The sequence below is a fragment of the Pygoscelis adeliae genome, unplaced genomic scaffold (assembly GCF_000699105.1).
Source record: "Pygoscelis adeliae isolate BGI_AS28 unplaced genomic scaffold, ASM69910v1 Scaffold122, whole genome shotgun sequence".
NCBI lineage: Eukaryota > Metazoa > Chordata > Aves > Sphenisciformes > Spheniscidae > Pygoscelis > Pygoscelis adeliae.
This window is the reverse complement of record NW_008824358.1, coordinates 4,266,337-4,290,769: the sequence shown is the minus strand read 5'-3', so window position 1 is coordinate 4,290,769 and position 24,433 is coordinate 4,266,337.

Below are 24,433 nucleotides of genomic sequence, written 5' to 3'. Positions count from 1 at the left end.
AAAGTGTAAACAGAAGCATGGGATGTGGTATAAGAGAAAAAGTGTGAATTCTGGAAAAAAGCCAGCGCATCCTGGCTGCAGAGGGCAGAACGTGAGGCTGCCGTTCCAGGCCCCGTTATTTCTTTTCTCCTTGTGCCTTATAAGACAATTCCATCAGCGCAAAACAGCATGGCTTTGGGGAGCGTTGGTGACTGCTGGCGAATTCTGCGGGACGTAAAAACCTCTACTCTAAAGAAAAATGATTTGGTAGGTGAGTTGATTTTTCAGTATAGAAGCAGTGCTACAAGCGAATATTTTGCAAAATATGTTCTCATTTCTAAATTCTCTTTGGGATTGTCTCTAACACCATTGAAGAAGTCAAACTTTCAAAACCGATTACTTGTATTTGCCGCTGACTCCACTTTTTTCCTAGAATTTTCTTAATCCTTTAATACTATTCTTACACTTTCTTAGTTTTCTTACTTGTGTGTGTTTGACTTGGATCATGGGTCTTAGCTGTGTCAGTGTGGTCTTCTGAGCTGATGACCAGTAACAGCTCCATTTAGACATAATTGTGGGCACAGTTGTTTCTGGTGATCATTGCATCATTCAAAAATCTCTGCAATACTAAAATAACTAATGTCAAAAGTAATCAATTTGGAATTTGAAATCTGCTACTTTATTGCTAACAAAACACTCTTGTTCCTTTTTGTTTTTCTTTCTTTTTTTCCCTTTCTTTTTTTTTTTCCTTATTTTTTTTTTTTTTTTTTTTTTTTTTTTTTTTTTCTTTTACGTTGAAATGCTTTCTTGAACTAAGAAAACAAATTAGAAAAGATGGTTAGGTATGATGTCATCACGGAAGTAGTTTCTAACTTAGTTCAAATATTAACGAGTTACATTCTCATCATTTACTGCTTGACCTGTCAAGATACAGGGGTCTTTAGTGCGATCGCATATATACCAGGCATATGCAGGCATGAAAGTGTGCTAACACCATACTAGAAATAATTACACAACAACAACAACATAAAAATCTGTCCGGCTTCTGGGCTGTTAAAAGCAAAATAGAGGTTCTATTCTGTTTACACCTATCATACCAGAATGCCAAACTGTCATTCATTCTAAAAATAAACATCATGTCATGCAGTCTTTTGTTCTATATTGCTGCCTGAGTTTTCATTATAAAATTCATGTGTGGTGTATCATGCCAAAAGCGTTCCTTCCTTCAACAATTATTGCTTGGAAGGTGTATATTTTTTCATAAAAGCTGGTGCACTTTGGCGTGATGGCTTTTAGGTCCTGAATGTTGCAGGGACCTTTTTTCCCCAGATGGCAAAGCTAAGAGAGGAAGAATTGAAGGGTTGTGCCCTTGGTAGAGAAGCACGGGACTGGTGTAAGGTGGGAGGTCCCTGCTCATGGATTTTACCCCTACCTTGCCTGAAATAGCTGCATGACGCTGAGAGGAATCTGTTGAGTGACATTAGACAAGGGGGCAGAAGGTGTAAAAAGGTGACATTGAATTTATTGCTTAGAAATATGGGCTAGTTAATTTTATTTATGTGCCTGGCATCTTTGCCATGCTGCTGGATTTTTTTTTTTTTCTTGTATAGATTGTTATTTAAAATCATTGTTCAGGTGGATAGGTGTCATTTCAGGTTTGAAATAAATGAATAACTGGGAATCCGGAGTGAGATGGCCCTTGGTGCACTGCAGGGCGGCAGTGGGTCTCCGAGTATGGGTCATATGCAAAATTTACATTAGACTGATGTCAGTGCCATCAGGAGGCTCCCACAGCTGCCGGGCTTGACAAATTAGCATTGAACATCAGAGACTTGTGAGGAGGGGCCTTGCCTCTGAACCCCGAAAAGAGAGCTGAGTTTGCATCAGTTAAATAGCTTGAGTCTCTCATCCCTGATCTAAACCTGCCCCGAAATAGTCAATTATATTCTAATACGAGAATGTTCAGAAATTTTATTTTTGCAAGATAAAATTACAGGTTAAAACTGACTATGCTGCTGGTATGTAGCTTAGTCAATCTGGTAAATTAGTAGAGCATGATATTCTTAGAGAAAGTGGAGTGTAGGAGCAATCCCTGAACATGCTTAAAGAAAAATGTTGTGCGAGTGATTCAGCTCTTCTCGCTGTTGCAGGGAAGAGATTAGAGGTGCACCACTTTGTCAGTTCATCTCCTTAACTCATAATATATTATTTATTACAAGGATTTGGTTTCTTAAGCCTGTCTTCTTTTTTCTTTTAGGATATCACTGACTATTTGATCTTGAGGGCTTATTTTTTATTATGATTATTATTATTATGTACAGGTACGTGGGGAGGGAAGGATTTGGGGCTACAGCAAAACCCAAGCTTTTTAACATATGGAGCGTCAGTGTTTTCATCTTGTTTTGGCACTTTTTACACCTCATGCTGATGGTGTGATTGTGGTTGGTTCAAGTACATCTGGGGTCCCCCATAGCCTTGCTTTTCAGGGGCTTTCTGACTCTGTTATAATTTGTTTCTCCCTTTCTGGTATAACCAAGCACGAACTCTCAGTGTGAGATGTAAACTGATATGCCATCTGTAAGTTAAGTGATTATGTCTCACCTTAAAAACCCAGTGTTAGCCAGGCTTGTTGTGCTGCACACCCCCCTTCCCAGGGCACCCGTGCTGCCCCTGCCTGTCTCTCTGACACATATGTGTACACACACACACACACACGTGCGTGCACACCTCTGGGATACAGCTTTTTTCTTGAGGGCCCCATGCAGCCCCAGTGAAGGTTGCGGAGCGCTCTGGGTTTGTGTTTGCGCTCATGTGAGCACGTGGATGCCGTGTCTCAGAGCACAAGTGGCTCTTCCTTTCGTGCCTGAAGTAAGCTGTGTGAACAAGGAGCAGGAGGTGAAAATGGACCAAACAGCTACAGAATACTTTCAATTCTTTTTTTGAAACCTGCAGAAAGCAGCTATACATATTCCAATGGAAAATGGTTTTGATATCAATTACAGCATGTTAAAAAAAAAAATCATGGAGTGTTTCATGTTCTGATTGAGCTCGCGCATCAGAAGCGTGTCTGAGGGAGGAAGAGCAACAGAGCACATTTCCCACAGAAGAGTGTGCAAGAAGAAACCCCAATGGCTGGGGCAGGATGGGAGAATTTGGTAGAACTGCTGCTGCAGAGCAGCAGACTTTGTGTTGCTGGAGGTATGATGACTGCAGGTGTTACATCAGCTACTTAAATTGCAGATGCACAATGACTTTTCATGCAGTAGCATACTTACAGGAATGAGGATTATATCAGACCTTCAGAATTCCATTTTCTATGGCTAAAGCTGTTGGAAAAGGAAGTGGCCTGTTAAGATGCTGATTTTCTCATCCCACATCTAATACCCAAATAACATTTTACAGCAAAGCGGCAACTCCTAGGGACATCTGGCAGAGGATAGCCACTGTTGAATCAGTTGCTCTTCTTTAGCAGTTTTTTTGGGGGGGCAGTGCTGCTTTGCTCTCTTGCCATCTGACACAGCGCTTGTTCTTGTTCCTCACATGGTCAGTGGGGATGAGAGTGAGCAGCATGGGGTCTGCTGAAGGAAAAGCAGAGGAGACAGTCACTTCAAACTGGGACATGTGGTGGTTCTACTGCAACGCTCATGGAGCCTGTTAGCTAAACTGCTTTAGATACCTTGAATTCATTTTACAAGATTTGAATGATAACACATGTTTTGTTAAAAGAAAAAAAACAAAGATCTTATCACAAATCAGCCACTTTTTTGTTTAAAAAAAAAAAAAGTAAAATTTGTGATAAGACCCGTTTTTCTGTTTTAAAAAACCCAACCAACCCAACCCCCAAAACTTATTAACCAGTAAACTAATGAAAATATTAACATTTAACCTTATTCAAGTTAGCCAAAGTATCTTAACAGAGGGCAGATGCATTCTTGACATAGCTGGTGTGATAGGGTAGATTCTTCCATTTGTCAAACGTTTAGAAGAAGCCTTTCATTTAAAAGGAAAGGAATTTGTGTAGAAAAAGTGACTTGTAAGGGATAAAATAAAAAATAAACAAATTAGACAAGAATAAACTTGCTGTGTGGTTGGCAGTCTAAGAGCAAAACTGTCGTGACTTTGTTCAGTTCCCAAAAAGGTAATGTGAGTATGTTTGATTAAAAGAATTGGACTGTCTCATCACCTGAGCTAGACATAAGAAGTTATAAAGAATATTAAATGAAGATGTAGCAATATGACGTATCCCCATTCTTTTTCTCTCTTTGCCCCTCTCTCACCAGAGTGTTTATGAGAGCAGAAGAAGGAACAGATGGTGGCACCATCCTGTCTCGGCACCAAATACTGCCCTGGTGTTGTACATGGTGCAAAAAGCATCCCCGTGTGAAGCAGACAGCGCTCCTGCAAAGTGTAAGTGTCCGCTCTGTTACGTTCCTTTACACAGAAACCCCACGACAACAACAAATAAACCCCCTATGTCTGTCTTAACTGGAATTTTCAGGAAATTCCATCCTAAAGGTTGTTTTGAGATCAGAGCGGAGTACCTGCTTTATGACTTGCTATGGCCATTCAAGATCTGCACTTCCTTCCCTGTCTGCCATTCCATCCTTTTGTCCTTCCTTGCACTGACTGAAACATTTTGGGTTTATTTTTTGTAAGTTTTGATAAATCTTTCATAATAGATTTTGGGTTTTGCAGCTTAACGATATCGAATCCTTCCTAAGATTTATTGTCAGTTTCACTTGACCTGGGGGTCAGAACTTAAAACGTTTGATGGAATTTGTTGCAGAATCAGGGAATGTTGTGAAAGTTGCTATTTTTCGTTTCTTTTTCGCTGTATCTAGAAACTATGGATTTTTAAAAAATGAAATGATAAATAATGTTTTCTTGGGCGTTCAAAATACGATGAGTATGTGTGTTTCATGAACTTTGGTTTCTGGACAACCTGTTTTGTATTATTCCTGGTGAAAAGATGCAAAGACACCCAAGGTTTTCAGCTTTCAGAATTTTAGAATTCCTTAAAAAAACCCCACCACATCCCAGTGAAGGTGTAGACTGCCACAATGGGGATCGAAGCCTTCTGGTAGCCAGTTTGCTTTTCATAGTTACCTTTCGCAGACCTTGTTGAAGGGTTCATAGACCCTTCCAGCCTTTCTGGAAACACTGTTCTGTACAACCATATGTGCTTGCAAAAAGAGCAATCGCTGTATTGGAGCTGGTGTGGACCAAATATTTATAGGAGAATAGGACTGGTGTTGGCCCGGGTCCTTTTTGTAAAACACAGGCTGGGTTGTCGGCTTCCTTCTGCAAGTTCCTGTTGCACACACAGTTGCAAAGTACTTCGGCTATCCTACCACTCTAGCTAACTGGAAGAGGCAGCCCCATAGCAGTGAGTGGAAGAGGGGCAAGTCTAGCAAATGATATTTCATCCAAATGGGGCCAAAAAGAAATTAAGTTTAGCAAAGAAAACAAGTTTCATCAGTTAAGGCAATAAAGCACAGTCCCCGCAGCAAGTCAACAATGCTCAATTGACAGCCAGTCAATATTTGTACTGGATTAACTTTTCAAGGAATGTGGTAAGATTTTGGGGGATTTTATGTAAACACTGTAAATAGGTTGGGACACTAAAGTATGTTTACAAATACCACGTGTCAGATTAGATTAGAATCACTTCCAGGGAGCAGGATTTCTCCTACCACGAAAGAGAGGTTTACATCTTGTGAAATGAACACAGATATAAATTTTTTGTTCGTCAAATATATTAAAAAATGTAGCTGGGCAGATCTCATGGCAATGCTGCGCAGAACGCTTCAAAGGACAACTTCTGTCTGAGGCCAGATTCACTCATCTCCTATATGCGCCACTCCCAAGCTCTGCCAGGTAGAGCTGTAGTTTAGATGGCATCGTGGGTGCAACTTGATTAATATGAATGATATTAATTTAACTTAATGAATTGATTTAAATTTTCAGATTACTGTAATGGGAAAAGCTATTAAGAAATATGCTTAGTGTTTGTGGTACTTTCTCCTTGCTGAAGGATCAGGCAATGTGCATAGGGAGGACTGAAATGAGGCCAAAATGTGCTGGTTTCTAACATCCGTAGCACTGTAACACTGGGCTCTGTCCACTTGTTTACAAATCTTGCAGCTTTTCAGTGGCATGCCTAGCACTCACTTCTAATCAATGTAAAAATGATTTACTGTTTCCAAAACTGGAATCAAAGTGGACAAATATTTCAAAAAGAAAGTACAGTTATTTACAGCTGCTGTTTTTTCAAGACGTTGTCCACAAATTTCCTTGACTTGCTCCCTTATTAAAAGGGGCTCGAATAATTTCAAGATTCCCAGTTTTCCAGAAGTAACGGAGGGCACTTTGGCCTGTCCTGCCTGTCCCCAGGCATGGAAATGAGGGCAGGCAGGAGCTGGCGCTGCCCAGATGGGCAAAACAGCCCAAGCAAATCTGGTTTCATGTATGTGAAACATGTGCGTAGCACTGGTGAAATCCACACAGGTAACACATTGCTAAGAACCTCTCTTGCTGGAAAGTAGATAACTGTATTTTATTGTTACTCCTTTTATTTCTCCTGCCCTTACTTTTTTTTCGTTACAAAAGGTAATTAGGCCATAAACAGAGGTCTGACAACTAATTTTATCTGCAGCAAAGTTAATATCATAAGCAACAGATAATTTTAGCTGAGCAAAATTAAAAAATATATATTTTAATGACATTTTAAAAACACAAAATCTAATTGTTTTCCTTCGGAACTTCTCATACCTACCTATTTTGATACGTATGGAGAGGCTCACTCATTTAGCGAACAAATGTTCTACTTCTGTATACTTCCTGCCTCAACAGCAGGCCTTGCTGGTCTCAGCCTGCGGTACAAAGTTGCTTTTCATTTCCTCTGTCTTGTTCTCTGGTTCCTTTCAAAGGAGAAATGATCTGAGGGAAAAGACATTGCTTTTCTTACCCCTAAATTTTCATTGACATTAATAGGAGTCAGGTGGCCAAATCCCTGCACACAGCTTTGAAAATTTAAGGTTTAACTTTTTTTTTTCTGGGCAGATTCTTACATTGCTGGAGTTGTGAATCCTCTGAAAAGATATTAAATATGCAGCCATACCATGTCAGCAGTGCTTAGAGAGTTTATCTACAAAATTATCATCTACCTTCCAAATCTAAAACCCTAAAATATTGATTGGTTAAAAGGTAGTGGATAAAGATTAAGATAGCATAGCAGCAGATTACCCTAATCAAATAAAAAGACTATTAACAGAGCTGCTCACAGTCCTGAACATGTTGGTTTGAAATACAGATGTCTTAACCGAAGTGCTATGTCTCATTTTTTGAATGCCTTTTTGAATGCATTTAAATAAATTACCAAATAGAAAGAAAGCAGAGAAAAACCCCACACGTTTCAGACAGTAAATTTCCATTTCTAATAAAATTATTTTATGCGTTTCAGTAAATACTTGGAACTTTTAAAGATCTTTTCATTGGATAGTGAGAAGTTGAGCACTGTATTCTCAGCTTAGAGAGCTCCATAGGCACATGTGTGATCTTAAACCTGTGATTGCCTGTGTGTACATCAATGTGAGCGTGTGTGTAGTGAAAGATAGGAACAGGGTAACTGCTTGAGGGCAAAGTGTGGTACCAAAGGCAGTACTTCTGCTTAAAGAGACCTCATTTTCAGTCTGTATTTTATTGTTTGGGAAACGTGTTTCTAGCGGATGGATTTCAGATGGCAAAATTTAAGGCAGTATTTACCAAAACCCAGGTCTTATTGGCTGGTTGGGTCAGGTTATAGGTTGCAGGGGTCTGCACAGGTACGGAGTGTCTCACATGCAGTGCATGTGGTCTGCTCAAACCCAGCGTCACGGGTCAGATCGCCAGACCCTTAGTTTGATTTGGAGCCCTAGGATCCGTTAGAAAATTGTCCCTACTTAAAACCAGCACAGGTTCAACTGGGTTTGAATTTGTCACAAACATTTTATTTAGCATTGAAGGCCATCTGCTTATTAACGTTCATTAAGAGTAAGCTACTGGGAATTCTACTTGGAAAAGAGCGACATTTGTCACTAATGCTTTTAATGTATAGTGGGAATTTTTATCCAGCCAAAGGCTGAATTGTGGTTTATCCTCTTGAAAGAATTTCCCACTGAGTGACGGCTAAGCACGGATTGAGCTAATAACCCATGCCCTAGGTTACTGAAGTCATGGAGACAGAAAGAGAAAATAGGGTGGGTAATGTATTAATTTTCATCAGTTATAGGCAATACTATTAAATTACTGACTCTTGTTGCAATAATGTGTCACCGATTAACAATGTCGTTTCAACTTTCTAAACTTTCCTACCTAAAAATTTTGATTTAAAAAGAAAAGATTTCAGAATGTGTGAAAAAGGTTTTGGTGATATAACTAATTGGTATGGAGGTCTTTTGGTTTTGTTTTAAGTTGCACCTAATTTTAAGTCACAGTGTAAATGAGGTTTTAAAAGTTTTTAACAGTGATGTAGATAAATTTGGAATTAAAATTGAGATCTGAAATGTTGTGTTGCTCCACTTTTAAAAATAAGTTCCCTTCTCATTTGCAATTAAAATGTCTAGAATTTGCATAAAATGTGTGAAATTAGAGATAATTGAAATACAGTAGCTATAAATATGTCTACTCCATTTGAAAAATAAATAAAATGTCCACTAAAAGGGTGCGAAAGCCGTACCCCCTTCTCTTGTTTCTCACATTTGGATCTCTGGCATTTTTCACACTTTTATAGCTAATTTTTATTGCAAAACAATATGTTACATTTGTAGCAGTTGTGGGAATGCAGAATAGCCCCTGGCAGCTCTGTAAAAAATGGAATGTTAGGAACACATTTAGAAGAATACAGCTTTCAATTTCATCCACAGCATTGATGTCGTGGAATCATATTAAGTGTGATCTAACAACAACAACAACAAAAAAGGCAAAGCAAATGTTGTGGAAAATACTTTAAATAAGCTATTATTTAAAGTATATTCATTCTATTCTGTTTCTTATGTTTTCATAACATAACAAGTTGTCATGATATAGTGTGTTTTCACGGAGCGCGGTGAGAATCAAAACCCAGGTTAGCGCCGTTCCTTGGTACGTGTCTCGAGTGCCACCACTGCTGCTCGATCCGCAGCTACGTGTTTCTGTGACAGTATGAATAAACACGGCCTGGTTGGACCGTGCTGCAGCATGTCCGTGTGGGGGCCTGTGAGGGGACCCTCGGAGGAGCATTTGCCATTCCTATACTGGAGAAGGACGGCCAGGCTTGTACGTCTGTGCAGGGAAGGTTTCACTTGCTTTTCCACCCTGAAAGCCACTGCTATTTCACGCTTTTGCTGATGTCTGTTTCGGAATAGTTGGTAAGAGTCACCGTCCGTCAGCCAGCGGGCAGTGCTAGGGGTGATGCCTTCTTCCCAGTGCAGTGCCATCCCCTTCACGTACTCTGATCTCTGCTGGCCCAGTGTGTTAGCATTCGGCTCTGTTGCCAGATCCTTGGTTTTTTGGCTGCAGAGCAAAATGCTACTGCTGTGCAACCCAGTTGGCACAAGGAGCTGTATCTTTCACAGATAATAGAACTGGAAAGACGGACCTCTACCGTATTGTCAAATTATACCTTATTAGTGTGTGCTCTCGTGAATGTCTGCCACTAGAGTCGAGGAGTATCTCACATACAAATTGTAAAGACATTTCTCTAACTCCAATCTTGGAACTCAGAAAAATATTATTCATATAATACCCCATGCATCTTTTTTAGTGAAATTGCACTGTGATGTCCTGTCATTTTCAATGCTGTGCAGTGTTTCTGTTACTGGGGAACACCAATCAACTTCAAAAGAGCTGCTTTGGTGTAGAAATGGGCAGCTATTCAACTACTCTGCATCCAACACAAATACCCACCGCAATTTGATGTAATTCACACAAAACTGAATTGGAAGGCCTAGGTGAAGGTTACTGCACCGATTCGTCAGTACTCCCCGTCCTGTAATGTTATTTCTGGAAACCCTGTTTTCTGGAGGCGTTCCTTGCAGGGGGAATTATGCCAAAACAAAAGAGTTTCCGTGCAGGTACTGTCCTGAGGGTAACAGAAATTCAGCAGGTTTTAATGTCAATGCCTCCTTCAGTAGTTCCTCCCTGTTCTCTGTTGCAGTGGATGTCGCAAGAAATTTTGTTGTACCCTGGCTTGGGAATTTAGTTGTTTCTCTACCCCGCTCTTCCCCGAGTGTGTTTATTATTAAATCACCATACTACATTTTTGGCAGAGGTATGGATGAATACTGGACTTGGTTAGGTGCCTCACTTCAAATCTTACATGATTCCTGACTTGGGGATAAGAATTATGAGGAGGAGACAGATTTCCAGGATGTATTTGAGGAGTGCTGAAATGTTAATGCATTAAGACTGAAACTGTGGGATTTAAATCACTACATTGAGTAGCATATAGTACAGAGAGATTGATCCCAGAAAAGTACCAGAGAGGTTGTGTCTCATACAGGCCTAACCACTATGGAGTCATTCTTCAGAGACAGACCAAGCGACAGAAGAACCACAGCCTTACCTGCAAGGTGCCTTTTCATACGTGCTTTTTTCTCTCCTTTTAAGTTGTCCTCAAGGAAAATTAAGAGCAAAAAGTCCCTGTGCTTCTCACTGCACATCTACAGCACTTCATAAATAATAGTAGCTGTTTTAAAAGCAGGGGACAGGCAGAGGGTTACAATGGATGAAAGCTAGTTAGTGAGTTAGCTAGATAAATGCTTAAAAGAACAGCAGCAAAGATAATCCTGCATTTATTTCTGGGGGATTCACCAGATGACCCTTTTCTGTCTTTCCTGAACTGTGTTTCCTTGAGTCAAAGTAAGGGCTGCGCAGAAACCTGAAAAACAAACCTGCAAATTTGGGGTATTCCTATGATTTGTGATTGTCCCTCCTTTGGCTCATCATTTTCATTTCTGAACATCTGCCAAATTTTATGTCCAGCACAGAGTGGCATTGTGAGTGATCCGTTGCAGAGACTCTCCCCGGCACAGACCGAGACTAGTTCACTCTAAACTCACTGAGTGACATGTGCAAAATTGATCATTTCAAGAGCCTTTTGTGTAACACACAACTTCAAGCAGAGAACCCAAGGCATTTCCTTTCATCAACCTGGTTCTAATTTGATCAAAGCACTAAAAAATTCAACCCGCCTTACTTCCTGTCCAGTTCTTTTACACTTTACAGCACATTATATATCAATCTCATATCCCTGAATTTTAAGAAGCAACCAGTTATATAATTGGATCAACAGTTGCCAATCACTCCAGCACAGCACCACATTATTACTAAGCTGGCTATAATTTTGAAGCTCTCTTTTATTATGCGTATGACTATATTATCACTGTATACATATTAGGACAGCTGAATGAGCCCCTTAAGGAAAATAAGGCTTCAAATAACATTGACAGGGTAGATAGACTAACAGAATTGGGGATTCACCCCTGTTACAGCCATACTGCCTCATGGCACATTTTCAGGAGAAAAGAACAGAACAGTAGCTGTGTGCTTTCTATTAATCCTACCCGCAAATCAGGATATTGCAACAGTGGTGAAGTTGACCATCTTGTATGCTTAAGCAAATTAAAAATCAAATGTGTTTTCTGGTCTCAAGTGTAATGGGTCACATAAGAATTTTGCATTATGTAGGTCTTTAAATCCCATTCCTTCACTCTCCAAACTCCCTCCCCATAGACACATGCACACACAAAAGTTCAAAACAAAGCCGTTCTGGCTACTGCATGCGCAACGTACCTTCCTGGTTCATTGTGCAATTGTCATTTGCATGTGACAAAAGCAAGCACTATTTCATTTCAGTAATTTACACAATTATATAAGATTGTTAAAAATGTTAAGTAAATAATATTTTCCCCTCCTAAGCCTGAGATGTTGGTGTTCTTTGAAAGACCTTGAATCTTGTCTCAGTAGTATCTCCATAAATAAAACTGAGTGACAGCCTTTTAGAAAACTCCATGTTTTATACCATTAATTTACAGATAAGCATTGTTAGTCAAATAAGCATTTAATTCCCAATAGCCTGAATATTTCAATACCTTGTAGCAAACAAATAAATAGAACGTACACAATGGCAAACAAATTATGGAAAATATTCCATAGAGTTGACATATGAACTCATAACCTCTTAGGTAAAGGTGAATGACTATTAATGTAATTTCATTATCGTAAGGACCTGCCTCCTTTTTTTTGTTCATATGCAATTCATTCGTATGCATTAGCTTGAAAGAATTAAACCTGTAAATCATAGCTTAGGCAATAATAATAATATGAAGAAAACGGTATGATTTCTTCTGGTTTTGCCACTCCAAACTCAGACGTTTACTGGTGTGTACCTGTTTCTGGTTTGGCTTTTTGTCTCTCTCTTTCTCGCTCTATGTATACACACACAGACATGTACATTTGTACATGTTTTTAGGTATATATATGCTTTGTATGAACACATATATATATGTGTATGTTTACAATATAGACATTTTTTAAAAGTGCATTAATTTCATCTATTTTACATATGCGTAGGCACAGACACAGACAAAAGCATACACGTGTAAAAATGTAATGTCTCTCCTCAGCAGTCTGATTCTGTGCCCGACAGGACTTCACCAGGAAAAACTCAGGAGCAAAATGCAGCTTTAAGCACCTCACTGTAATTAAAATTGCCCAATAATTTTTGGACAAAGTGATAAAATTCAGGTGAGGAGATGCCTGAATTTGGAAGTCTGTGGGATTTTCAGAAAAAGATTCTGATTTTACTTTTTTTTTTTTTTTTTTTGTGGGAGTCAGCGTTCCCTTCATGTTGTATTTATTTAAATCTCAAATCAGAATAGGTGCCTGGCCTTTCATACCACTGTGTGTTGTACACAGGCTGATAAAATGAAGCAAGTGGGCTTGTCAATTTTGAAGCCTGTTTGAGAGTACTGTATTTTTTCTTTAGCAATTCATGCTGTGTTTTTAAGTAATGCAATAACACCACTTCACCATCTTCCTGTATAAAATTGATTGTTGCATGAGGAGCGTGGTCATCTTCATCTGCTGCCGTGTTCTTTCTTAAAAAAAACCAACAGCGCGCACACACAGAACTAGCCCACATGCAGTTGAATAGCGTGTGTATATGCAAACATGTGCATGCAAACAGAACCGAATATATATCCTGTGCTACAAATACAGAAATTGTATAATCCGAGAAACAAGCCCTGCGTCCTCTTCCTTCCCCCCGCCATCCCTAGGATAATAGGAGAATTGAAATTCCCATTTTCAGACTCACTACAGATTAATATGGTTCAGCATAGATACTTATTTCTCTGATAGTTTCCCATGCATCTTCACAGTGAAGTTGATAGAAATTACTACAGCAGAATGCGTAAAGCAGATGTTATCCCATTAATTAGCTCTGGACCTGAGCAGGCTCAAGACTTTCCCATTTTCAGGCCGATAGGAATTGGTCCCAGTGAGCGTGCTCCATATCCACATTTAGAATCATCTCATAAACAGCACTGAAAACACAGCAGGCCCTTGATGAAGATACATTAGCTTATTTCTAATTTAAAGTTATGTTGCTTAACCTTAATGTAATTGGTCACTGGTGACCAACTGTTTGTATAGTGAGTTGATGACCAAAGAGCTGTAATAAATTATAAAACTTACTGCTTAAATAGAGGGAATGACTGTTCTGTTAAAAGCCTTGCATGTAATAATGGTAAAATAATTACACCTCAAACAGAAGAGCCTTGGATCTGATAAAGCTAACAAAGTCTTTCACATGAAGGTGTTTTCAGCCTGCTTTAAAGGACATGTATAAAATATTTTTTTTCTCTCAGTGCAGAGTCTTACGTTGGCTGAACAGTCAACTTTCAAAGCTCAGCCTAATATTGATTAAAAATAAATTGGTAAATCAAGATACTTTCTTTTTGAGGGGTTGTGGGGATTAAAGTAATTAACCAATTTCTGTGGTTAACAAGAAACAAAAGAAATTTGCACAAATAATTATATTCTGTACATCAATTCAAAGTCACTGCTAGACACGTTTTAGAAAAGAGTTGATTAGCTGGTAGAATAACCAGGATAATAATCAAGTATGGAAGTAAGTAATTGACACAACTTTAATGTTTAATAATGAATAGCATGCCAGGGGCAAAATAAAGGGAAATCTGCTTTCTGAGAACCGGTTCAGACCTAAAATTTCTTAGGCCAAATATAGCAATTACTTGAGACTCCTGAACTGTTTCTGTGGTATTGTAGCAAAAGTAACAGGTGTAGTTAAATTGAAAGCGCACAAGTGGCTGTATTAAATCTAGTAGTTTCTATATGCTGCAATTTAATTTCAAGCCTTTTCCCTGCTGAAGACTTAAAGGTTGATTTTTAAAAATGCTGGAATGTAATGAACACCTACTCTTCTATGTCTGTTTTTCGTTTCTCAAATGGCATTATATTAACAAGCTGCTCATTAAATCAATAAGAGTCGGGAATAAGTGTATGATTTGCTTGTCTCAGAGGCGATAATTTCTCTCTCTAAATATTTGCATTTAAAATTTGGGCTACCTCCAAATGCCCTAACTTCACAATAAAGAAATTGAGTTTATTTTTTTTAATTCTCATATTTCATTTCTTACAAGGACCTTGCAATAATTTAAACTATTTACAGTGCCTCAAAGATCATTATTTCCCCATGGCTCCTCAGCGAAATATTGGAGCCACTCTATTTACTGCTGACATTAGATTTACCTTTGAAGACTGGTTTACAAAATGGAGACATTAGGATGTGAACGTCATTCTTTTTTTTACGCTGCTCGGAATCCTAAGTTTTTGTGTTTGCTGTATTAGAGTAAACATTGCTATAGCTACTCAGTTTGTTATGGAAACTTGAAAAGCAGATGCAATAAGGTATTTTGTTTTTAAAAACACACGGTTCTTTATAAGGAAAAATATAAACACTGTTTGGGGCCTTGTCACGAATGTATATTTAAAAACAACACCCCCCAAAGCAATGAATAAAAATGCTTTTTGGCGTTCTAAATGGAGGCAGAGAATTGCTCAACCAATAGAAAAGCAGGTGGGGTAACACATCCTGATTCTTATAATTGCGGCTGTAAAGAAAGATGAGAGATATGTGCACTGTTTGTGTCACAGTGGTTGTGATCTGTGAAAATAACTTCAGAACAGCCTTTCTTAATATTAAAATGACTCTGTTGCTGTTCAACTAAAAATCAATACGGCTCACAATTTTAATAAGGAACATGAATCTGAAAATGTGTTTAGTATCAGGTTATATAAACACACCCTAATGAGATACTATAAAATCCATCACATTAAAGGCTGGTTCCTACAAGGTATATTAGCTAAAAATGTTCAATATATTAGGTCAGTGTACAACACTACACATAATATAGCAGGTCTGTCAAGGCAAGATGCATGTTTTGCCCCTTAAAACTGTTATGTTTTGCACATTTTATAAAGGTTCTTTGAATACATGAATAAGATAAGTTATTCCCATCTCTTTCTTAAGCAATCTCAGAAATGGCTGTGACCTGAAATTGGAAATCTTGTAAACACCCATCCGAAGAAAATGTGTGCAGTTCTGTCTTAAAGAGATGGTACATGTTTAATTATCCCAACTTCTTCTAGGAGAATACTATTAACATACACATTAGCATCGTCCCATTGGTTCCTCCTGCTGCTCCACCTTAGGGGCAGCAACAGGAGCTAATCTTATTGCTCCCATGCGCATAATAATGAAATTTTGTCTTGTCTCTAAGGCAGTGTTCTTTGGTCTAAAGTACAGCAGGAAACATCTCCTTTTTTAGAAAATTCCTGACCGACTCGTTTAAAAAGATTTTAAAAATTAAAATTCTTCCTATGTGAATACCAGAGCCTGCAGAACACATTGCTTTGACTTGCGAATCAAAATTAAGCAATTGTGCAAATAAATTGCTCTGTATTCACATATGGAATACAGTATACTGTAGCTGTGGGTGTATTCAGCTCTTTGAAAAACTCGAAGCTGTGGATTTTATGTTATTTTTTCCTGCAGTGTCCATATAGACTATTCTCAAAGAATAACAGAAGAACAAACAAAAAGATGTGGTTTTAATATAAAATACCTTTGCCTTTTCTTGCAGTGTTCTGCAGACTATAATGGGGAGAGGAAAAAAAAAAACCACAGGCAAAAAAATACCTGTGAATTCAAGGCTACTGAATTAAGGGAGGTTGTACCAACATTTCCCCCACTGTACATTATTTGTATTCAAGGTTTTTGAAATGACATTGTAATCTGATGATGCACCAGCCTATTATATTGTCTAGCAGGACAAATATCCTTGCGTTTTCTCTGTAGAACTAACACAATTTTTCCATGTCAGAGGTGCATAATATCCTGGCGGTCATAAGGAATGATGCTATTAATCCTCTTGGGCAATCTCCAGGTCTGATTATTAGGGAAATAAATTTGCATGCTGCATATGAGCTAGGTGAATCACCGAGAGCACAAATTATATTTCCTGACAGCAAGTTAGAGAATGGAGCCACATCGCTTTTTTATCTTTTTTTTTTTTCCTCTGAAAGCTATAGAATTTCAATTCATTACATGAGATTGGTTAGAATTCAAGTCTCTTTTTAAGTTGATATTAAGTTGAGTCTGTTATCTCCATGAAGGCTAGTAGGTTCCCCTGAGTATCCACGTAATCACTACTTAAAAAAATCGAAACGTATAGTTAGTGTCATGATTTAGGTACCAGAGCTACTTTATTTATCAGTGCAGAGTGAGATAATTTCAATTTGAGGCTCTGTAGCCCTCATGAATTTAACCATCTTGAAAGCTTTTTTCCCTCTCTCTCTCTCTTTCTCTCTCTGCCCCATTCTCCCTCCCTTTTAGTGTACATATTGTAATAATGGTTATTCTGGGCACCTGTTTCACTGTTCTCCATGCATTTTTCAGGCTGCTTTATTTATCGTATCATACGTTTCATTGTATGTTTTGAAGATTTTTGGGTGAAACGCTATTTGGATTTCAGTTAAGAAATTTGACTGTATTCTCTGTGCCAGCAGTACTGCCAGGCATTTCTGCCTTTCGTATCAATGATGAATGTATTTTTATTATTTTTACTGTTTGGCATCTGAGCAACCTTTTTGCATTATTAAATCTGAACAGGGAGAATGATAGCAAATGAGAGGAGAATAAATGGCTTGATGTCCTGATGTATTAATTAAGCAGACATTTATTATAATCAGGGTTTTATAGATGTTGTAAAAAGATATACATGATATACATCCACGTATGGTAACTTTTGAGAGCTGTTTTGGAAATTTCCAGGTTTAATGGATTTCTCTTTGAAATCCTGATCGCTGGTGCTTTACTGTGCATGCAGACAGCAAGCACAGCCAAGCCCTGGAGTAGTGAGTATAGATGGATCCGGCCTGGAATCGAGTGAGGAATGTCTCGATTAAAGGTGGTGGTCTATAAATCCATACTGATCAGGTACAGTGTTGAGTTTGGGGGAGTCTGAAATGTCTCCTGCTACTCAGTGGAGCTGAGCAAAGCTTGAAGACATAGAGAACCTCTACACTGGTCAGAGCTGTAGGCGTGACTGAAACAACAAGAGACGGGTAATATGTCTGATAATGCCAAATCTGAAGTGTTCGTAATCATTTACTTATTCATGAACTACAAGCAACAGTACCGAAAGGAAAGGGATATATCTCTGACTCAGGATTTCATGTGTTGCCAAATATACAGCAAAGGAAGCACTTTTAATCATCTTACATTAAATCTATTTAGGATTTGTCTATTTTCTCATCCGTTGGGTTTCTTTATGCTTCCTGAGCATAGCTGGTGCCATTTTTTTACCAGAACAAAGGTCCTTTTGTTTGTTTTCTTTTTGTTTGTTTTATTAATTTTCTTCTCGGCATATGGGTTGTGCTTATTCACAGACAGGAAGTATTTCCCACATTTAGGAAAAGGAAATAGCCTTTGGAGAAAATTCAAAGAAAGTCCATTGGGGAGTGACTTGCCTGTTCAGAGTGTTATTTCCTATTCCTGAATAGAAACATCAGACTTATTTTTGGCATCAAATAGCAGTGCTGCTATAAACACTAGCCCCTTTAATTCCCATCTTGCAGTGGACATTTATACTAGTAACAGAGGGTGTTTGTTGCTCTCCTGAAATGGGAACAGGGGATTAAAAAAAGGAAAGTTTTAACAAAACTGCAAAACTGCCTCTCTCCTGTTGTCTGTGACCTAGCCAAGATCGCACTGATGCTCCTGAGCCCCAGCAATGAAAATGAGGGTCCTATTTAAATGTGAGTTGTCTGTGATTTTGGAAGCCATCAGCTTGGTATCTGCCAGCAGAGCTATGATCAGTTCCTGTCACAGGGTTGCCTTTTCTCAGCCTGCGGAGGAGGAGGCCGGCAGGAAAATGATGGCTATTTTAATGGGCACTCCTTTTGGGGTGAGGCTGGAGCGTAAGGCCATTTATGTCTTTATAAATTGCAATAAATACATAAGATCAGCTGGTGATACTGCAGAGAGAATGGAATCTAAAGACGCCTAGTCTGGCTGCTTCTCTGCAGCAGTAAATCCCAAACAGTGTGTGGGTAACGATTGGCAGAAAGGACAGGGTAGTAAGAGTCACAAATGACCCAAAGGATGGCAGCTAGTAAAGCTTTTATTTCAAACTTTATCTATTACTGCTCCTCCTCATCACACAGTAAAAATACTCTTCTGAAAATAAAAGAAATGAGTTTTGAACTTGAATAGACAGAAAGAAAAAAAAAATCAAATTGAAAAGATTAAAAACAGTAGTTTCTCTGAAGAAAAAAAAAAAATGGGTCTCATCAGTCATTCCTTTGGATTTCTCCTTGTCTATTAATGTCCACAGTCCGTCTGTATCTTAAACCTTGCATCTAGCAGATCTCTGCAAGCACACAAGAGAAACCTGCTTAAATCAATTGTGCCTGTCTGTTCTGCATTGTCACACGGCCGTGTGTGCCAGTGCATCAGGATTTAACAGGGCAGCTTTCTCTGCTGCAATTTCTAAAACGCCACGAAATCAGAGTATTTTGCCAACTGGAGCTTTCACCTTCATTATGGAGAGCTTTTCCTGAAGGTCCATAAGCTTAATGTAAATGCATGTAACACAAAGCATGTACAGTGTTGATCCCAGGGGGGCTGTTGCTCAGCTCTTATGAACATGAGCGACCTTTATAACTCATGGAACTCGACCTGGAAATTAGCTGCTTCGGTGGAGGAAAACAACTACGCTATCTGAACTCTTGTGTCTTCCATTAAACTTTTAATTGTCAGTCTGTAGTTGCTAATATTTTGGTTGTAGTAGGATGAAAAACCAGAAAACACTCTAAAAAATGGAAATAATGAGACATAGCTCCTCTTCTGGCTTTCTGATAGTGAGTTTGAACAGATAAGGGGGTGTGAGGTCTAGAAGGGGGGCCAGTTCTCCAGCTGCCGCTTCTGGGATGTGAACCGAAGAGGCTGGCACACACAGCTCAGCACTACATCGACATTGCTTATGGATGCACCCCAAGAAGAGAAGTGAAAGGGGGGAGGAAAGTCCCTAACCACCCCCAAGCGAACAACAAAAGCCCTCAACCCAGAATATAACCCCCGGGTTAGACGTGTCAGAGGGAAAAGGCTTGCTGTGTCTGTGCCACTACCTGCAGTCATGTGTAGCTGAAGGCTTTGGCTTGCATTCTGGGCGACCACTGTGTGCCATCAACTTCTGTTCAGTGACCTGTCATAGCAAAGAAGGAATTTCACATGGCCTGAAAAACTGACAGAACAGTTCACCTTTCGGGGAAATATAATATTTTCTGATAAGGAGCTTATGCTAGTTTTCTTAGCAAATAGCCTGAAAGCATTTCTGTCTGTGGCATTTCTAGATGTGATAAGTTGAAGGAAACATCCTTGACCATGACTTAACAAAACAGGCCATTTGTTTCATGGGGTAGCTGTTTCCAGAAATGTAAATAAATGGCAACTTAAGGATGATATAAAATAAACGATCACAGAGACAGCCCAGAGCTGCATTGTTTCAGAAAACACAAGGCACTATTTATGGAGCTGTAAACAGAGGAGTGTGTTTATTATTGCACTTGGAATTAAATCAGAAAGCCAGAAAGCTGAAGTTTTGGGAAAGATTAGCCCAAATTTTAGAAGTTCGTTGGGTCGGGTTACTGCTAGTGCGGCATATTTGTTTTGGAATGAATGAGACTTTTCTGTGAGGGCAGCGTGCCTATCTTGCAGGGCCTAATTCTACCATTTATTTTGCCACCTCCTTGAAATGAATGAAGCTGTAGGGGAGATGGTGAGCACAGCTGGGGTCATAAAATGTCCGGTTTTCATTTTATGTACAAGTCTTAAATATTTTGAAAGTGTAAATTTGTAGCCAAGTGTGTCTTTGTAGAAGCGGGTCTCAGTCAGAGCCCTGCAGCCAAACCTTTGTAACCTTCCCCGCAGCTGTGCCCAGCTTGTGGCCGATATCTGCGTATACTGAGCTGAACCTCTGATGTAGTCCTGCAGGGTGAGCAGAATCCAAGCCCGGTGCCCAGCGGTGCTGGTGGAGCCTGGTTTTGTGGCTGTGGTTATTCTGGGGTGGATTTAGATGCTTTTGTTCTAGGCAGTACCTACCTCTTTAAGAAAGATCACCCAATTAAATAGCATTATTGGTAATAATGTGCCACTTGGTTTAAAACTACCATACTCTTATTAACAACCTCGAGAATTACTAGAACTATATTTTTGCAAGTCTCACCTGTACCATATGTGCCCCTCTCAAGGAAACATGCTTGGCTCATCTAATACAGTGTTATAAACTGCGTTACACACCCTTTAAATTGAAAATGCCTTTCCCCCCACTGTTTTACTGGTATTCCTAAACTATTACACTGCATTTAAAAATGAATTGTGTGCAATGACATTAGAGAAGGGGTTAGGCTTTCTGAGCAGCTACCAGTGACATATGACTGTAGTGACAGTCAGTCAGCAGTATTCAAACTGAATTAATCTGAAAAAGCAGCAGACTTCAATGTGGAGTTTAGGAGGAGGCTGAGCAGCTACATATTTACAAAAGGGATGTCACTGAACCGTCTTTCTACCCAGGGATAGCCTATGGCTACTTAATACTTTTAAACCAGTAGTGGAAGGATTAAATACACCTGAAGTCAGGTCTTTGAGGCCATTTCCCTCTTGTGCTTTCTTTTCCTTACTTGAGTTGCACCTCAGTAGCTATTTTTTTGAAGGGCTGTGAGAAAGGGTGGGTATTCGGATACCTTTTATTAGAATTGCACAGAAGTAGGAGAATCCTCACAGAGACGCAGGCTCCTTTTTCTGTTGCCTTTGAAAAGTTAACACGTGTGAGGCTACACAAGAAACAGACACTGCAGTGGAGGAGGAGGGATATGGTAATAAAGGTGATACCGATACCTTAATTTAACAAATATGCAGTGCTAATTATGTAAACATGTGAGAACTCTAAAATCTTCTCATGATGTGTGTCACACAATTGAAATATTTTACAGCGTAATTCAAGATTATACAGTAATAATGTTATTTTATATTGGCTAGTTGACAAGCATAGGCCAGGGCTGTCTATCAAACAAAACTGTTGTGCCAGATTGTATCTTGGCGATAAGCACAAAAGAAGAGCCAGTCAAATTCTGTTTACATATTAATCATTGAATCAGATTTAGTTCTGCATTATAGATGTTTCCTTAACTGGGTAGCTGTAAAGGGGAAAAAAACCTGTTTGTACTTGGGTGGGCCACATTTTAAACAAAGTGATTTTTACAGAAAGCTTCTATGAAGCTCCAGATGAGGTTTTGCAAATGTACCCAAGAGATCAGGTTCCCGTTCAGAGGGATTTAGGCAGCAATAGCTTGTCTCTTTTATCATTATTAAACTTTTTTCCCCTTTTTTGTTCACAGAGGTTGGGATAGATGCATTTTGAAAACTGGCAGGATTCTGACACCTTAGCTGATTATAGAGCTTTATTTGTACTTTTGTGTTAACGTGATGTTATCATCTACTAAACAAAAAATGAGCATGGTATGCAAACTAGAAAACCTGGACAGGTTTGGTGGTATAAAGCAGAAGACACCGTTTTCCCCTCTCTGAAGTACACCCAATAGTTGGTATTAATTTGCTCTAAGTCACTCAATCTCATATTCCAGATTCTCCTCCCTCTCCTCCCCTTGCCACCACATTAAGCAAAGTCTGAAAATCAAAGTCTGAAATCCTGGCCTCAGTGAAGGCAGTGGAGATGCCAACTTCAGGTTGGGGCGAAGGGATGTTGCTTCAGATGTGCCTAGTGAGACTGGACTGTCAGTCCATCCAGCCCCAAATGCAGCTTTTGGGAATACTCAGTACCAAATTGCTCAAGACATTCTTTCCTGCCCAAATAGGCTGTTTCTCTCCAACCTTCATCAGCCCATGGTTCATTTCTGTCACAAAGCATTAGGGTTTTCAGCCTTTCTAAGTTATTCATCTTAATCCTAGCTAGGATGTCCTCATTATTCACATAAGCGTCTGAATTAAACTGTTTTATATCATATTAAGTCCTTAGCCAGAAGGATATCTTGTGGCAATCAGTTCCATAGGTTAATTATGAACTGTGTAAAATAATATTTTCCTTATTGGTTTTAAAATATGTTGTTTTTCAGTGTTGTTGCATTAGGAGGAGAAGAAACTAGGAACAGGCAATTGATCTTCTCTGTAACTTTCATTAACTCTCTCATGTCCCCTTTTTATTTCTCTTCAATAAACTAAGCAGCCTCAATCTTCACAGTCTTTCCTTCTGCCACTAATCATTTTTGTTGCCCCTTTCTATTTCAGCTTTATGGTTTTTTTAGATGAGTTGAATGTAGCTTGGTACAGCATTTCAGGTAGGATACACCATCCAGTTATTCAGTGACGTAGTATTTTAATATTAATTTCCATCCTGTTCTTTATACAGTCCAACAACGCATTTACTTTTTTTGACTGCTGCTTCCAATTGTTTCACTTTTTCGTTGATTTGTCCAAAGTGGCACATGTTTTCTCCTCCCTCTCTTTTTCCCCGAGTGGTTAGTTAATTTACAACCTAGCCTTGTGCATGAGTTTTGAAAATTATTCATTCAAATATGCATTACCTTGCATTTATGAACAGTGAATTTCATCTGTCTTCATGCTGCACATCTGTCTAGTTTTTCTAATCTTTTGTAATCATGACTAACCTAAATATTTTTGCGCCCCGTGCAAATTTTGTCACCTTCCCCTCTCTTTTCCAGAACGCTAATGAATATATTAAACAACACCGTCCTAATACTGACTGCTGAAGCACTTCATGGTAAACCTTTTTACAAGCTAGCAATCAACAATTTGTTTCTACCCTTTTGTTTCTGTCTCTGGCTGTCTTTGTTTAACATACAGATTTATTTTCAAAGCGTTGCTATTTCCAGGTGTTCAGCTGAGAGCCCTCCCACAGGGTGTGGGGACAAATGCATAGCTCTGACCTCAGATGTCCAGTGATAACCAGTACTGATGCTCTGATACAGCATTCACAGGTCTCTTAAGGCTACAAACAGGTCAGCTCTGGTGCACAGAAGTAGACTTGATTAGTCTCTGGAAATAGAGATGCAGGTACTGGCAGATTTAACTCGGCCTTATCCATATCCCCCCCCAAAAAAAAAAGAGAGGAGAGAGAGATTGATTTATGTAGCTCCCTGAAAAGAGACTCTTCTCCCTCCCCCCAATTTAAACCATGGCTTTAAAAACAAAACTGCTGCCCAGCCAGGGTAAGCAGATATATACCATGAGGCCCCTTGCAGTAAGACTGATGGTTTGCACTGAGGTTCCAGGAGCAAAAAAAATAACCCTGCTCCCAGAACTGTTATTTGAGTTTGCTTTAAGCCTGTTGGTCGCCACCTTTCAAAGAGACAGTTGACATACCCATGGTGCTGCCTGCAGCTAATTGCGAAGTATTTGGTGCTGAAATGTGCATCATATAGTGATTATTATTTTTATCATCATCACCTCCGTTTCATATTTGAATGTTGCTGGAACACGGAAAACAATGGTCAGCCCCTGTTTTGTTGTTCTCGCATGGTTTTAATGACCTGGGTTCAGTTTTGTCAATATACAGCACTTACTGTAACTTTAGTGGGCTATAGTTTGTTCCAGTTATTGAAATTAATTCTCTTATAGCTCTTTTGTCAAATAGAGACATGTTCAGTTTGTGAATGGGAAATTGAGGCATGGAGAGATTTCAACTGCTCAAATTGAAGGCTTGTGGCAGGTGGAGCAGCGGATTGAAACCCTCTGCCCCAAGTCCTAGGGAAGACTTTAGTTTTGGGCTGTTCGTCCCCCTCCCGCGCTGAGCTATGTGACGTGGCTCTCTTT